Raw genomic sequence first — 18,448 nt, forward strand, 5'->3', positions numbered from 1 at the left:
TAGGCACTCTGTCATTTTGTTTATGGTTACATCCACTCCACCTGCATCAGCACTGTAAATAGTAGGTGCTCAGTAAATGTTTCTGAACAAATGAATCTAATCAAACCCCTTTGTTTTATAATGAGAAAAATGAAGTCCAGAGAGGTTAGATGACTTTCTAAAGATCAGAAATGTAATGGCTGAACAAGGACTGGAATCCTGGTCCTCATTTCCTTGCCACGCTCGGTCCATCACAATCCTCTTGAACTCACTGTTCTTCCTGTGCTTGGTGGTCCATTGCTGACCTGGTGCAGGATTTTCTGACAGATTTATAGCCGTGCTTTGGGGGTTTATTGACATTTAATGAGTGTTTTTGTTCTTGTGAAGTCATTTGCATGTTTACTGCTGAGGCCAGTGTTCATAAAAGGAGAAAAACATTTAAATAACTGCATTCTACCTAGGGAAGATAAATTACAGTTGCCCATCAATAAATAGATAACTTTCATTGCTTCCAAGATTATTAGATTGTGAAAGACAATAAATTTGTACCCTCCCTTGTGAGTCACTTGCCTTAAAAAATTCACGACCAATTATCAGAAAGTGAGACAAGTTAATGTTATCTACTAGTATTCTCTTCTTTCCTAATCACCCTTGTGGGTGGAGGGATCCATTTTATCAGTGTTTCCTCCTTACTCTGCTCTTCCAGAGTAATATATGTATAAATTAAATGTAGCATAGTGTAAGCACACATAGATTACCCCGTATCTGAGGCAGTGGTTTTGGAGCCACATTTGCATGTTAAGTGGACTTACGTGCCATGAAGGATAGGTTTATAGACTTGACCCGTAATGAAGTTGAGAATCACTGTGCAAAAGCTGTGGACTGCAGGTAGACATCTAGAGTCTTTGAATGCAAAGAGCATATATTTCACTTCCTATTTGACAAAGCCTTTATTTCATATGACTTTATGGGAAACAGTTCGTTCAATTACCTTAGTTAAAACTCATTCCACAAAGTAGATTATTAAGACATTGCTTGAAGGTACATGAGACTCATTTTTTTGTAACTTTTGACCAGCTTATTGATACCTCGTATTTAAAGTGACAGGTTTAAAAGATTCCTGAATTTGGTTATATTTGTTAAAATCTATGGGACACATCCTAGGGAGGATCATAAGTCTGCTATGATCATAATTGCGTTTCTGGTCTGCTCTGTCTCTTTAGTGTTGGGAGTTGAGAGTGGGAGAATGTAAAAGAATCCTCTTTCTCATTAAGGTAAGAAATGAAGGCATTTTTTTTAGGGAGTTAGCATGGGGTAGTCAAGAAAAAAAATCAGACTTTTATTTGGAAGATTTATATTCAAATTCTGACTCTGTGACATACAGAGTCAGACTAGACATACAACTAGTGACTAACTAGTTGTATGATCTTGTTTAAATCACAGAACCTTACCAAGGCTCACAATACTCATTTGCCAAATGTGAGTAATAATATTAATAATTCCTACCTCACATCATGGCTTTATATTTGGTGAGATAAATGTATGGGACACATAGTAGGTATTTGATAGTTGAAAGAAAATCTGAACCTGGATGTCATTGAGCAGCTTAATACAATTTATATATGTGTTCTCCTCCCCTACACTCTATTTGCATTCCCCATCTTGTTTCCAATAGGATTTAACTGGTTATGGAGTTAACTCTTAAATGTATGCAGATAGACAGAGCCTTTTAAAGTTATCTTAATATGTTGTTTATTGTATAAAAATTTGTTAATAGCTGCTATAAATCTGTCAAGTTACTTTCTACTCTTTTCCAGTTTCTGTTAATGCCATTGCTATTGCTTACATTATCCAAGTTGGAAACCTTGGCATGATCTTACTTTTTCTTCTCTTTTCCTTACTTTCTCTTTTAATTCTGCTGCCTAGCAGGCTATTTCTGTGCAAAGCCAATACTGCATAAAATATTGTTGATGCCGATGTAAAGTAGACAAATCAGGAGTACGTGGACTCAGAACACTAGGGTATACTAAGCATCAGTCTGTAGGTGTTATTTATTACCCTTTATTTGTCAACAGATTATTGAGACAAAACAAAACTCCTAATCATATCCATTTATACCCAGAAATACAATATAATGCCAATCTTACAGGTTTTTTTCCCCCTATTTAATTCTTATTTTCTAGTGGTCTCTATAAATGGCAAACTTATATAGATCTAAGTGTCTTTTACCTAGATGGTATAGTGAAAGGATCTTGATATTCCATTAGCGGCACGATACCACATGTGGTAAATGAATAACCTCAGGCAGCCTGCATGGAAGGATGTGGTAGATTGGATTGTTGTTCAGCAAATGTTAACTTCCTAACCCACCCCACCACCATCCCCCACTGCGTTGGCCCCTTGAGAGCAGTATGCTTCCTTGCCCCATTGACACTAGACGTGGACATGTGACTTGCATGACCAATGGAATATTGGCAGATGTACCCAAAGGCTTTAAATGTGCTTGTGCAGTTGGACGTCATCTTCGCACTGCTATTGCTTGCCATGAGAAGAGCATGCTTCTATTAGTAGCTGCTAATTCAAGGAGCTTAAAAAGCACTGGCTCTGGACCTGATGTGAAGCATGGTACTAAACCCAGCTGAGCCTAACCTATCGCCAAGTCCCAGAAAACCAGCATGTATGTGAGCAAGAAAGAAATGTTATATGTTGCTGAGTTTTGAGGTGGTTTGTTACTCAGTGTTGTTGTGGCAGTAGCTAACAAATACAAAGGGATGCCGATTTCTTTTCAGGATTTTCTCTGGATACTGATTTGGGAGCTTTAGCTTTCCATGTAGAATTAAGAACTTTATTGTTTGAATGCACCTATTTTAATACCAATTTTTGCGTCTCTGGTTACTGACAAAACTGTTCGGGATTGAAAGCTCATTTAAAAAGAATGCTAACAATTCAGATCTGGAAGAAGAAGGGTGCTGGTTGACCCTGGCTATCTCTGCAACCTGTCTGTACTTGGAAGTTGTTTCTAGGAAGAGATAATGGCTTGTCTCTCCTTTCTTGTTGGATAAACTAGTTGTATGTCTTTAGTGGTAAAAAGGGTTGTGAATACTTAGATATAGTCTCTTTAATTATGGAAAGAGCCTATTAAAATTCCATTTTGTCTTAAGAAGTAAACCTATAAAGGAATCTGGAGGAGGCCAAACATCTCTTTAAAATAATGATTGTCTTGGGCAATTCTTTCACTGTGCCTTCAGCATCATTAGATGCCAATCCTACTGTGTAGGTTCATTTGCAAACAAAACTGATTAGAGAGGCGAGGTGTGCAGGAGACCTCCCTAAAGCTGAAGTTTTAGAAACCTGCCCATTGTTTAAACTGGCTACCTTCAACAGTACTTTTATTTATTTTCCCTCTACATAGGGGGAAAAAAAAGATTGTTTATTTCAAAGGGTATTGGAACCAATCCTTCAAAAGAGAATACTGAAAAAAGAGAAAAAAGGATATTGTGTAAAAGCTCAGAAGGTTTTCAGAATTTCCCTTTTTTGCCCGTTATAAACATGATCTTTCCCTTTGCTCTGAGCTCCCCCCTCTGGCATTCATGGTATATTTCTCTTTCTATTATTAACAAACTTCAAAGCTCCCCCTCCAAGTCATTTTGCAAACCCTCTAGACTGTAAAGTGGCGGTAGGGCTGCTTTTATTTCCTAGAGTTTGGGGTGGGGGTGGATTGAGGAATGCGGAGGAAATACCTGCAACATTTATTAACTTTTAATTTAGTGCAGAAAAAATCAGAAACCTAGTATGGTATACCATTGATGTTGCTTCAAAGATACTTTGAGCTTGTTTAACCATTTTTTTTTAAGGCTTGTGAGCCAGGACTGAAATGAAGTGCCTTTTTAACAGACCTCAGGATTGTGCTGTCATAATGGACAGATCCATATGGCTCTTTGTTTTTGTAATGAAAGCTTTATCTTTACTGCTTTTTGTCTCAAATGGCTATCTTTGTTCTGACAGAGACTGATTGCTTTATTGTAAGTAAACTTCTAACTGTTGCATCATATTTTCTTTAAAAAGAAGATTGGTAATGCCCCATTTATTTAGCATTGTCTAGGAATCTGATTTTCAATGTAGCTTAATTTTCCAGGAAACAAAATCATTCCCCTTTAAGCAGCACCTAAGGTTATATTTTAACATTTTTAATGGAAATTTTATAAAATGTATTTCCCAAATTTGGGCCTTTTGTCACAATATACCGAGTGCATTCAGACTTTTCTTGTGACTGAAGGACCATCATAATGAAGCTGGTTAACTTATTCCACACTATCTTTTATTTAGTGTACCGTGAGATGGCAGAGGTTGCCTTATCCCTTATGGGAGGGAATAGGTAGTGTTCCCCCACCCTGAGCCAGCCCCAGACTTCCATTTCTGTTTATCTCACTTGTCTGCTTTTCATGCCACCTGTCTTTTCCCCCTGCTATTGGCCATAGGTTATCATATCTAGCTGTATCTGTCTGTTATTGTGTCTGTCTCAGACAAACTCTTGCTTTCTGACTTGCTTAACTACTGTAGCATTAGCTGCAAAGGCGGAGAACCAAGGTGGTTAGAATTGTGTGTAGAATAAGTAACCAGAGAAGCACTCTCTGGCATCAGTCCTTGAATTCTTAAATATTTTGCCCCTGGGATGTCCCGTTTTTCTTTCTTTCCTCTTCTATAGTTGTTACTATTCTTAGTGGTCCAGGCTGCCAAATAAATGAGGTTTTATTCTGCAGACAATTATAATCAAATGATACCTAGAAACACCTTTATTATAGAATTTTCTCCCCTAGTGCTAGCCATCTGTATTTATGTCACTTAAGTTTTAGATATTCCATGAACACCCATTTCTGGGGGAAAAATGCTCCATTATCTAGTAATTTGTTAATTTCTAAATGTATGTAGGTTAGGTATAAAGTTTCTGCCTTGTTTATTTTCTTAACCTGGATTGTGTTGAATGGATAAGCGAATGAATAAACATGTTTCTTTTGACCTTGATGCTAGTGTTTTTTTCTTTCTTTCTTTCTTTTGAGTTAAATATTTGGTTAGTTTTTTCGTCCTCTTAATTTGTTCCTGTTGATCTTTTATTCCTTAGGGCAATATAAGGAAGGGTAATGTGAGGGTACTTGAATGATCTCAAAGGTTTATTTTAATTTTGTTTTAAGGAAGTAGAATTTACTCCTGCCAGTCATTTGAAAGATTTTTTTTTTTCTTGGCATCCATGCAAACTGACTGGATATAAACTGTGTCAAAGCCAGAGTGGCACGGGTCTTCCTTGTACCGCCTTCTCACCGTTTCAGCTGGGATGTCAGTTTGTGTGTCTATACTTGCTTATCTGTCCACCCTGAGCTCTGCCCCCTTACTGAGAAGATCTTGAATTTGACTCTGTCTTCTTTGGACCAGAACTACTATTACTCATATAAATGATATAATTCCTTTAGAGTTAGCTTTTCTCTTTTACTCTTCATTTGGGGTAAAGACTAATAAATGATGAAAGCCCCTTCCCCATAATCAGAACCAACACCCCTTTCCTTTTTTCTCTTCTTTGTGTCCCTCTTCCTGAGAGAAGACAGTGTGGCGAAAAACAAGACAAAACGAAACCCACAAAAAAGCAAGCTAACAACATTCATATTTCATGGGATAGTCTACTGGCATAAATCTTTACTAAGCCCTAAAGCCATAGAGGTCAGTTTTGGGGGCCTGATCAAAGGAATAGGACTACTGTGTGAAGTAAACATCCTCTGTGTCATATACCTCTCCTACGTGTGAGTTGGGAGCTTTCAATTTGGTTTAATCAATGTGTAGTTATTAATGTGCCCTACACAGAATGCACTATGCTCTGTGCAAAAATATATCCCAAAGTGAACCCCCTCTAACCCCTCACCCCTTTTCATTTAGCTTGTAGGAAATGTAGCATTTACTATGTTTTGCTTATGTTTATAATTACTTCAGATCCACTCATGATCTTTTCCATTAATTTAGTGTCAATCTCCTGGACGCATATGCCTGTATGTAAATTTGCCTGTCTGCCCTGTTTATAAATTGAGGATGAATTAATAAAAATGTATTTGAGTGTTTGACTGTGGATGGGGTTGTGTTGGTATGTGCGACAGCGTGAGGAACTTCCATGATTCATCAAGCTATGTAATCATCATTGTAAAGGTATTTTTTACGATTTTTGTTCATTTTTTATTTCTGTTTAAACTTTTCATGTTCTCTGAATACATTAGAGGATTTCTTTCTAAAGAAAGTACTGAAACTATTTCCCCAAATTTATATTTTATATATATATTTTGCTTTCATGTATAGTTTCTCAAGTCTATTATTCTTATATTTGTGATGCTAGAATTTTTAGATGTTTATTCTGATTATGTTTTATACTTGATGTTCAAGTATTTTGCCTTTTGCTATTATTTATTAGAGAAAAAATGGACTATAAACTCCTTTGTGGTACTTTGTGCTGTTTGCTCAGAAGAAATGGAAGTTTGGTAACAATCGCTTTCTAGTTCACCAAGTTTATCCTCATTCATTTATCTGGTGGTTACTTGCTGTTTGCTCTGAACAGTAGAGGAGAAGAATGACCCTGGCCTCAAGGAACTCACAGTCTGGATGGAAAAAATAATGTCACTGGTTTCAACACTGCAATTTCCCATAATCTCTCTTTGTAACCGTTTTAAGATTGATAGGATATTTCATTATCTAATTTTTTTTCTCCACTTCAAATCTTTTGTTTCCCCATTTCTCTGTGATATTTCCATAATGAGAGTAAATGACTCTGCAAGAGTGTGAGTGAATTCCCCTAAGAGGCTCTGCTTCCCATCCCCCAGGCCCGCTGATTGGTATGACTTCAGTTTTGTCAAGTGTTTCCCATCTGCTTTTTGTCAGTCGCTATTTTTGCAAAGTCTTCATTCTCTCTAATTATACAAATATGTCTTCTTCATTTTTCCTGTCAAAGACAAATTAAAAAGAATTAGTTCAGTTTCTGAGCCAGTTTAGTCTTCATTAATTCCATACCCTACTCCATTTTTAGCAGCATTTTTCTTTTCCTCATCTTTTCCCCCCCTTGATAATTTTAAAAGCTCGTCTTCTCATGTCTGACTTACTCGAGAAGCATGGATTAATCTGCTATCTCTGACTCCCTTCCCTAAGTTTTAGCTGACTGTAACAAGACTGTACTTTTTCACTTTTCTCCGAATTTAGTTCAGATCTGTCTTTGTCTGTAGATATTTGAAGAGTCATTTGTGAAACTACATTAGGTGTTTCTTGTTCATTATCATTTTCCCCAAGAGGAATTTTAATCCTATGTGTGTTAATTATTTAATTATCCTAATGATGTCTCATATGGTACTCCTGGCCTCTTGCACACTGATGGAATTAATCCCTTATCCCAGGGCTCCTCAGAGTTCTTGATTCTTTAATGTTTATACATTTATATTTAAATGGTTCTTACATTAGTTTTTAGCTAACTTTCCCTTATTTTTTCCTTGTCATGCAGGTTTTGTCTCTGCTTTCTCTAATGCCCTATTTTTTTTTTTTTTCAGATTTAAATACTTGTGACATTTGCTCCTTCCTTTCCATTGCCTCCAGTGGAAGTCTTTATTTTCTAATATATGCATACTGGTTCTCAAACTTTAGTGGCCACGAGAATCACCTGGAATGCTTGTAAAAAATCCAGATTCCTGAGTCCCAGCCCCAGAAACTCTAATTTAGTTGGTCTGTGACAAGCCTAGATGTCTTCATTTTTAATGGGCAACCCCAGATGTTTTGTTGAGGTGGTCTACTAGTATATACTGCTACCAAACTGGGTTGTTTGGTGCCAGCCTTTATCTTAAATACAACAGTCAGATTTTTCATCTTTGAACATTCATTCATAAATTCTTTATAAAATGCCTACTATATGAAAGGCACTGTGTTGGACACTTAGACTATCACAATGACAAAGACGGACATTGTTCCTGATCCTACCATGCTCATACTCTATTGAGTTGTTTTCTTCATGTCTTTTCAATCTCAAAAACTTCTTCCATTACCCTTGTTTGCAGGTGACAGTGAGTCAGTTCATTAGTATTTTGCTGAGTTGCTAATAGAACGTAAGTGCAGTGACTGGGAATCAGGAAATTTGATTTCCAGATTTGGTTTTACTTCTGCCTCTGTGTGCAGATGTGGTGTTTGTATATGTTAGGTGTGTTTCAATTGTTAAGTGAAGGGGAATGGGTTAGATCACCACTGTTCCTTTCAGTCAGTGTTTGAAAGTCAGCTGTGGTCTCTGCCTTCAAAATGTCACAGTTGTTTAGAGGAAATGTACTATAGTTCTTCAATTCCAATATGTTATCACTTATTAGACCTCTCCCAATTTCAGCAATGTTAAAATGTAAAATAATGTACATCATATGACCCACAAAGTATAGCATATGTATTTGTGTGTGAGTATGTTTATATTTGTGAGGATGACGATACAACACAAAGCTACCTTCTGACTACTGACACGTGGTTACTTGGGACCGAAAAAGCTGTATCATTGGTTTAGCATTTGTGAAAGACTCAGGATTGATTAAGAGACATAAAGTCTGTAACACAAAAGAAGCAAAGATGCAAGGGGAGATTATCAGCCTCTCAGCCCAGTTGACCCTTCCCGTGTTTTCCCTGGACCCGCTTCACTGTTGCATTGTGGAGCCTGTAAGGATTCTGAACAATAAACTCATCAGGGGTCTGCAACTCAATGGGTAACTCTTCCATCTGTCACTCAGCTCCAGCAGCTGGAAGAAACCATACCCTTGTTAGCACAATGATTCTCCTGAGTTACAGCCTCTATTTTTTTACTTTTAATTAAATGTGTTCGCTTAAAAGCATTTTTAAAAACAAGTTTCATGATCAAATTGAGTAATCACTTAATGGCAACCCCCCTACCCTCCAGCCAGCCATACAGTTTAACCATTCCCAAGCCAGGGCCTTGCCTAGGTAACATTAACTACCTTTTAAGCTTTTCAGAAAGTTGTCATAGTTCCTATGAGGGTGTGACTGTCTCTGGGAGGGCATATGTCTTATTGAGGCATCCAGAGGAAAGTACAGTCCTAGAATCAACTCTGCATTTTTATGAAAACTCTCACTCTGTTATTCTTCCCACCTTTCTCTCCACCCCCGGTTGCCCACTCAATTCCCTCTTCCTTCCAAGCACTTTTAGCTTTAGAATTAACTTCTCATGCTACATTTGGTCATCAGTGTTCATGATGTGACTGGCGGTATTTTAGTTCAATTGGGAGATTTTAGCTGAAATCTTCCATTTCAAAAGTTGTAACTTCAACAGCCAGTGGTAAATGCTGAATAAATGGTATGGACTGTAAGTACCAGGGGAGTTATAGGAAAGGAGAGATCATGGAGTTGTTGAAAAATGCTTCAAGATGGGGGAGGTATTTACAGGTGGGTAAGCAAGTAAGGTCTGGGCAAGCAGTACTAGAAAGAGGTAGAGGTAGGAAAGTACAAGGAATAGGTGGGGTGGGGAGGGAGTATACGAAATGGACTAGCATAGAAGGTGTGCATGTAAGACATGTGAAGGGAAATCCTGTCCAGGTAGGTCATACAGGGCCTAGAAATTCTGCCTAAAGATTTTTAGTTTTATATTTTACAGAGCAAGCATTTCTAATATTACCTTGAAGAGACATTTATCATTTCCTCTAAGGTTCCAATCATCTTCTAAAAGATATGGCTTGCAAATGGTACAGTAGAGCTCATTTTGACTAACATTGCTAAGCCTTTGTGTGTGTTGTATGTGTGTGTGCACACGCACGCACGTGTGTACATGTGAACACGTACACAAAGACAATATACCTACTGATGGATATTCTTGAGATGGGAGTCCTTGAACAAAGCTGCTGGCTGGGTTATCTTCTAGTGAATAATCTTGGAAAACTGTGAATTGGAATTCTGATCAAATGGTCTTTCACATCTACTGATTACTAATGATTGACTAGCTGACAAGCCTTGCCATAAGCAATGGCAAGCCATGGAGGTTTATTGTGTTTTGCATTTATTTTAATGTCTGCCTTTAAAAAACATTTCTGGAATTCATATTATACAATTATTATTTTAGAAAGGATATACTAGACATAGTTCATGAATTGGAAGTGATAAAAACTCAAGGTCAATTAAAAATACTTTAGAAAGTCTAGCATGAGATAAGGAGGGAAAGAATAAGGACAGTGAGAATATAAAGAATGAAATAGTTATCAGATAGTTAGGAGGATTAGAGGGAGAATTTATTTAGTAAACAGTCATTGAAATTTATTATACTGTAGAGATTTAAAGTTGAAAAAGCTGGGCTCTTGGCTTCAAAGAGCCCCCACTAGTGGACAGTGTGACATGTAAATAGTGGTGATGACATGCAATGCTTAATGATGGAACAGGAGGAAGTTCCCCAGCCTGTCTACTGGTGGTGGGGAAGGGACCCGAGAAGAGCTTGAGAGGGGTTGTATTTTGGCCTATTTATAAGCTCAAGGAAATAGCCTTGTTGAGAAGGAGATTATTTATGATCCAGGAGACAGAAGGGATAATTAATAAAATGAAACATAGAGAAGTTGGGAGTAGATGGATTTTGACTACAAGAAGGCTTTTGAAGGACTTGACGATTTGCTGGACATTGAGGAAAGGAATAAATCTAAGATGACCAAGTAATCGGTTTTGTGTAATTGAAAGAATGGTGGTACCATTTGCACTAAAGAGAAGATGAATTTGTTTTAAACACATGTGAGTTTGAGATGATGGGAGATAATAGGAGGCTTGTACTGAAGGTTGCTAAGGTTGGCCTGAGACAAATGAGGGTGAGCACCGTTGATGGAAGAGGAGCGTAACAATCATGTCCTCGATCATACAAAGTGCATGCCTACAGGACTTCTGGATTTGCGAGGTGGTGGAGTGAGAAACTGTGACAGGAGTGGGAAGCGAGATTGAAGACAACTCATTTCTCCGTAGGAGTGGCTCCAGGCTGCTTTGTCCTCACATCTTCTTTCATAGGTGGTGCATCTGTCCAGGCTCTCAGGCTTGGCCATGGCTGTGGAGGCTAGACCGGGTGTGGGGAATAAAAGCAGTGATAGAAGCAGAATTGTATGTTTCATTTGATGATGGGTTCCCAGGAGACCCAAGCAGGACAGGCCCAGAGCAAGGGGAAAGGTGAACAGTAGACACACCAGCCTCTTGCTAAAGTCTCTTATGCGCAGTGTAGAATGTGGCCTCATCTCTGCTTTCTCCACGAGAGAGCTGCTGGGTAGCCTTGGATGGAGTCAGAAATCAGCTGGTAGATAAAGACTTACTCTGTGAAATGCATAGTAATTGTCCCCGAATCTATTATTTCTTCACTTGGGTGGTGGAAACTCAAATACCAAAAACTCCTGCCTGCCTCTTTCCATGGTCAGGCACCAGGGTGCAGAATCCAGCAGATGCTTTGGATGACTGTCTCTGTTGCTCTCTAGATTCAGTTGCATGCCTGTTGACCTCTCTGGGGATATCAGTGGGTGGTACGAGTAGCCTTTAGCAAAGGTCCTCCCATTTTCCTGGCTGTGAGGAGGGGCCAGAACCAATCATGGTACCTAAGAACCCCAGGAGTTCATCCTTATTTCTCCAAGTTATATTCTCAGAAAGGGCAGCTAGAAAATGCCCTCCTAAAAGGGAATGTGGTGGTTAAGTGAGGTGCTGTCTTCTTTGCACAAAAAGCTTAAACCATACAAGAAGCACCTACCTCAAGAAGATGGTGCCCAGATAAGAAAAGTTTGAGGTTCAGGATAGCCCTTATTTTGGGCATAGTGCCAGGACCAGTGACAAATGACAGACCCCAAGAACTATGTGGCTCAGGAAATGATGAGCACTTCCTGTTCTCTTGGGTCCGGGAGACCTGGGTGTACTGATATCCTGGCCAAAAAGATATGCTGAGAACCAGGTCCTTGTAAGAGGGGGGTGTAGCTGGCCACGGGTTCATTCTGTGTGTTTTTTCTGGAGAAGCCAAATTACAGAGTCAGAGTGGCTGACCAAAGGGGTTTTTAGTCCATAAAGGCAAAGGAGAGTCTGGATGAGAGCCAGCAAAATTGACCAAGGAGATCAGAAAAGAAAGCATCAAAGGAGAGGGTAGCAAGTACAGTCTGGATGTTTCTCCAGGCTCTATTAGTCTTCCTGAATCTCCCTCTTTCAATGTGCTTCCATTTGGCCACATACTTAGCTAATTGGAGAGTAACATTTATTGAGGACTGACTTCGTACCAGGCGATGTTTTACATGTCGAGGCCACAGCAATGAACAAGATAGAGTCTCACAGACCCCTGTGGAGCTTACATCTTAGCGGAGAGGTGGAAATAAAATCATACATACATACAGTAATTCCTTGCTAATGAGTTCCTATGAAAAAGATAAAATTAGGGGAATAACACTGTAGGGTATGGTTGGTTCTGGAGGTGTCTTCTTTAAGCTAGGTGGTCAGCAAACCCTCTGTGAAGAGATGGCATTTGAGTTGAGTCCTGAATGATGAGAAGGAGAGAACCACCTTAAGGATGAGGGAAGGAAGAAGAAAACTGGAGCTTGCATTTTTTTTTTATTTTAATTTTTTTAATTTTGGCATATTATGGGGGTACAGATTTTAAGGTTTCAATAAATGCCCATTTCCCCCCCGCCCCCCAAAAGTCTGAGTCTCCATCATGACCATCCCCTAGATGGTGCACATCTCACTCATTATGTATGTATATACCCGCCCCCCTCCCCCCTCCCACCTGCCCAATACCCTATTACTGTAGCACCTATGTGTCCACTTAGGTGCTACTCAGTTAATACCAGTTTGCTGGAGAATATATCTGGTGCTTGTTTTTCCATTCTTGGGATACTTCACTTAGTAGTATGGGTTCCAGCTCTAACCAGGAAAATATAAGATGTGCTATGTCACCATTGTTTCTTAGAGCTGAATAGTATGGAGCTTGCATTTTGACCACATTAAGTTTGGGGTGCCTGTGAGACATGGGATAATGAACCGACAGGTTGTGCTTCTGGGTACCCAGGTTAGAGGTCTAGGATGTTAGATCAGGAGGTTTTACCAGGTAGATTGTATTTTAAAGTCACAGGACTAGATGAGATTGCACATTCACACTTTTGGGTGGGGGCGGTTCTTCTTAATCATGTCCATTTACTTAGAGATTAACTGCATATAAAATTCTTATTTTAAAGGGAACAGTTTTTTTGTGTGTGAATTAGGCAGAACTTTGGGAGCATGAATATGTTTTTGTGTGTGCTTATTTTTTTCATGTTTCTGGGCCATATGTGTACTGATTGATAAGTTCCTTCTGTCATGTACTTGATGGCTAAAAGACAGCAATTTCCTAAGTTTTCGACTTACAGCCTGGCAAATTGAAATTTTTCTAAACTCATTATAGAATCTACTGAAGTGTGCATATGCAGTCATAGGTTTCTGATCTTCAGATTTATTAAGAGTCCCTGAAATCTCTTTTCTTAGTAAATATCGTATTTGAAAAGGATTGCTGGAACATATGTAAAGTGCTTCAAGTTAACACACCTCTGAGGTTCCAAAACCCCCGTGAGATAGGAAGATGTTGTATACTTTCCTTTACAGCTGTGCACAGTAAGACTTTGAAATATGAGGTAACTCACACAGGCCAACACAACTAAAAATTGCTAGGGCCCATCTTAGAACCCAGCAACGCTTTAATTCATATGCCGGGGGGCTTTCCAGTACTTCAGTGGTTCTCAGCCTTGGCTACATGTTCGCGTCATCTTGGGGAGATGGAAGAGACCAAAACAAACAAACAAAAAAACTATGTCCAAGTTCCTCCTCAGAGGCCTGGACAGTGATATTTTTGAAAACAAAACAAAATAAAACAAAGCAAGACAAAAACCTCCCCAGGTGATTCTGACGTGCATTGGTACATCGTGAGAGGCTGCCTTGCCCAGAGCTGAGCTGTCAGATGCGTTGTTTCCCTAACCCTGTGAGGTTGCTGAGCCAACCAGGATACTTTATAATCGCTTGAATAAGGAGGGCCTCTCTTTTCTCTCCAGTGAAGTCTCAGGCAGAGCCCTTACTCTTACTTGACTGCTTCTATCTGGTTGTGAGTTTGAAGGCATCGCACATTCTTTCGCTCCTGTACACGAGACCAGTGAAGCCGGGCCAACCCCCTTCTTCCCGCAACCCAATATAATTACAACCAAAAACTGCCAATAAAGCTGTTTTCTTATTGAAGAGGGGACTTTGTCCAGTTTTTAGGATTGAAAGATCTCTCTATGTATTTTTTGTCTCACTCTGTGCTGTAAAATTATCTCTGGTGATTTGGTCATGTTTTTGAATGGTTACTCCTAGCTTTTCATGCAGGATTTCTATCAAATGGAAGATAGCCTTTTCCCCGGTTTGCTCACTGTTAGCTAGTGAACACTTGGCTGGCTTCCAACTTGACTGGATTATTCCGAGCTACTCAGAGCACGGGCCTCAGCACACTGCCAGTCTGTGCACCGTCACCAGTCCTTGATGACATAAATACAGAAATGGAGATGAAGCTTTTAGAACATTCTTGATGATTTGGGCAGTATTATCTCACGTCTATTGAATTGATTAATAAGCATAAAATTGGAGCTTGGATTTTGTTCATTTTTGTCTTTTTAAAAATTTTTAATTTTTTATGTTTTACAAAAGTGATCCATCCTCATAGATAATTTTGGAAGCCATGCGCTGCATCTCTGGACCCAGTAGGCACTGACAGGACTAATGACCCCCTCTAGTTTTTCCATGTGAGTAGTGATATTCTTGATTTGTGATGATTTTGAGGATGTAGAGTAACTGGCAAGTGGTAAATTTCAAGTTCTGGCAGTGAGAATCAGCCTAGAACTCAGCTTCGATCCATAATTTACATTTCTAAACATACTTCTGACCCTTTATTTGCCACCTGTCAGTTACATTTACATACATTTCTTTAGCCCTTTGAAAACACAGGGATATTTTGATAGTTGTTTTTTTCCCATGGAGCCTTGCTGGAGCAAGGCCTTAAAAAATTGGTATCAGACTCAGAATTGTTCCTCTCCATGGAAATCTTTATTAAAAGGTGAAAGACTTATATGATCTGTAGAGAAACCAGAGTATTTGGTAGGTTTAATGTTGGTTTTTAACCATGAATCAAGTACTGAAGGGGAAAAATAATTTTCAGTTTGCTTTGGCAGTTTATATTTCTATTTTGAGTGATTCTGGTCAAGTCAACTAAGCATTTCATCATTTTATATAGTCACATATCTGTTGGCTCCACACTGTTATGTTCTAGAAAATATATTGTTTTCTAAAGTATATTGAGGCATGAAAACATCAATGTTGATCCATTTCTATTAATATTACACATCATTTTAGGCAATCAGACTTCTGTTTGCTTTTTCCTAACTAGGATATATAGATCTTCTTACAGGTGAGGAAGAAACATTGCTTCAGTCTTTCTTCTTCCTGCAGAGTCCATCAGATTATTATTCCTATTGTAAGACTAAGACATGCTATTACGACTAAGACTATTATGGAAAATTTGGGAAATACAGAAAAGTGTAAGAAGGAAAGTTAATTTTTTTTATATTACCAGTACCTAGAGAGTTGTTCACATTTTGGTACATTTCCTATTCCAAAGTTTTGCTTTATTAAAAGCTATAAAATTGTCAACATTCTATTTGCCTATTTAAATAAGTTTTTTGTTGTTGTTGTTTATAAATGTAGTTACATGTGTATTATAGAAATGTTTAGAAAACAGAGAACACTGGCTGGGAGTGGTGGCTCAGGCCAGCATTTTGGGAGGATTGCTTGAGGCCAGGAGTTCTAGACCAGCCTGGGCAACACAGCAAGACCCCATTGCTACAAAAAATAAAAAAAAATTAGTCAGGCATGATGGTGTGTGCATGTAGTCCTACTTGGAAGGCAGGGGGAATCACTGGAGCCCAGGAATTCCAGGTTATAGTGAGCTATGATTATATCACTGCCCTCCAGCCTGAGTACAGAGCAAGACCTTATCTCTTTAAAAAAAAAAAAAAAGGAAAACACAAAACTTATAAAGTAGAAAATTTAAAAATCATCCAGAATAATTTTTAATTTATGCTTTTTTGGATTGAATTCATGTCATAATTATTTTTAAAACATACCTAATATAGGCATTGTCACAGGACCTGCTAAGAGTTAACAAAAAACCAATTATTCAGGTAACATTCAGTATGAGTTTCAAAGATGTGAAAAATTATTTCTTAAGTTCCTAAGGAAAAAGAAGGCTATTATGTTGCTCTTTGTAACTATTTCCATTAGAGAGAAAAATGTAGTTTAGTGGTTCTCCTGGAATATTGTCCCAAATGTGTTTCAGGTAGTTGAGCCACTATTAGTAAGTGCTAGATAGAATAACTCTGCTATTGTCTTAAGTGTCCAGTGAAAATATTTTGACTGTGGGTCAAAACATGGTTCCAGTTAAGGGGCAGAACAGGAAAAGGCACAGTTCAGTGACTCATCCGGGTCACACTTTGCCCCTTGGGCTGCATAGGGCGCCTAACTATGCTCTATGTAGTTGGATTACTAACACCAGGGCTGGGAAAACACACACCAGTTCTTTATATCATGACTTCCTTATGCTTTACATCCTTATTTCTACTCATTCTTAGTAGCCTAGAGTATATGTTAAGGCTGTTTTCCCCCCTTATAGTGATTAGAATTAGTGATTTGTGTCATCCCAAAAGATATGTTCAGGTCCTCACCTCCGGTACATACTTGGAAATAGGGTTGTTGCAGATGCAGTCAGGTTAAGATGAGGTCATACTGGATTGAGTTGGGCTCTAATCTAATGATTAGTGCCCTTATAAGAAGATGAAGATTTGATTACAGAGACACAGGGAAAATGGCATGTGACGACAGAGGCAGAAATTGGAGTAATATTAATACTTCTACAAGCCAGGGAAGGCGAAGGGTTGCTGGCAGCCACTGAGCCTAGGCAGAGGCAAGGAGGGATGCCCCCCAGGCCTGCAGAGAGAGCACAGCTCTGCCAGCACCTTGATTTAAGACTTCCATTCCCAGAATTGTGAGGGAATAAATTTCTGTTGTTTAAGCGCCCCCAATTTGTGGTAATGGTTACCACAGACCAAGGAACCTGATAACACTGCTCAAGAACACTGGCTCCTTATTTTCTGAACGCTCTCACGTTATGTTTTCTGAGCTTTCTTAAATGTGGGAGTAAGTTTTTTGAACGCGCTCTTTTTCCTTTAGAAAGCTGTAGACATTGTTCCATAGCCTTCTGTCATTTGGTGTTGTGGAAAATATATAGCTATCCTGATTTTCGCTCTTTTTGTAAATTCTTTGTTCAGCATACATCCAGATAAGGGTCATTTCATTGTTTGTTTTCCCTCCAAAATATGATAAACTCTTTTGTTTTTTTTTTACTCATGGCATTTTTTCCCCAAAGCAAGACTTCAGAGTGTGTTTGTGTGTGCACGCCCATGTGTATAAAAAAAGTTGTTTCTGTAATTCTTGTCTTGAATCCCTGTCCTCAAATCTTCATATCTGTCATCTCTTCTGAGCCTTTCAGTCTTTGTTGTTGTTCTTATCTGCATGTGGGAGTACTTCTCAAGTTTGTTTTCTGCACCTCTGATTTTATTTTCTGGACTGTCAATTATTATTAACCATGTGTCTATATGTGGCTTTGCCTTCCAAAGTTATAGCGTTTTAATTTTCCTTGCAATTCTTATCTTTCCCTCATACCCTTCTCCCTAAACCCCCCCCCCTTTTTTTTTATCTTGTCCTGGGATCTTTTCCTTTCAGCCTGTTTTCTCTTTAAAGATTTTTCTGTTGCAAGAAGCTGTGAGTTCTTGTATGCTATTGAGGATGCCAGGATTTACTGAACTGAACATTTCTTGTTTCTAGTTTCTTGAAATTTATCTTTTCCTCACTTTTTCTTTTCCTGCTTACTCATTCTCAAATGAGAAGGAATCCCCGTAGATGTCTGCTGACTGTTGGAATGTGAGAACTGCCTCTTAGTCTATTATTTAAACAGAGGTGTTAATGAAACCGTGTTCTGAGTTTTACTTCTAGCATTCAATTTCATGTGTATATCTGCTAGCTCAGTTCCTTGTTTTCATATAATGCAAAATCTATTTCCTTGAGCTGAAATCTTCAAGCTGTATCACTACCTAGCTTCCTGATACACAAAGAATAAGAAGTGAAATATTAAAATAAGCATGTGATTCCATGATCGTTTTTGTCTTTATCTACAATATTTTACAAAAGATGATCCTATTTGTCAGATCCCCATTGTTAGTCTCTCCTACTTTCTAGTGAATTGTTTGATTTGAAGTACTACTTCTAATGCATGTAGGACAAGAAGTGCTCAGATGGAGTGGTAAGTGGGAGTGCTAGCTGCCTCTCAAGTCGCTATCCATGCAGTAGTGAATGGTTGCTCACTTTGGTTTGGTTT

General features: G+C 38.6%; 1 protein-coding gene and 1 non-coding gene across 2 annotated transcripts in view; one reads left to right on the forward strand and one right to left on the reverse strand.

The window, feature by feature from the left end:
- Positions 1-18,448, forward strand: part of EXOC4 (exocyst complex component 4) — a 737,569-nt gene that overhangs the window by 146,949 nt on the left and 572,172 nt on the right. The window lies entirely within an intron of this gene.
- Positions 14,999-15,114, reverse strand: LOC142873119 (U5 spliceosomal RNA). Its single transcript, XR_012921169.1, has one exon. It is a non-coding gene; the product is annotated as a U5 spliceosomal RNA (small nuclear RNA).

This window comes from Microcebus murinus, chromosome 9 (genome assembly GCF_040939455.1).
Source record: "Microcebus murinus isolate Inina chromosome 9, M.murinus_Inina_mat1.0, whole genome shotgun sequence".
In the NCBI taxonomy this organism is placed as follows: Eukaryota; Metazoa; Chordata; class Mammalia; order Primates; family Cheirogaleidae; genus Microcebus; species Microcebus murinus.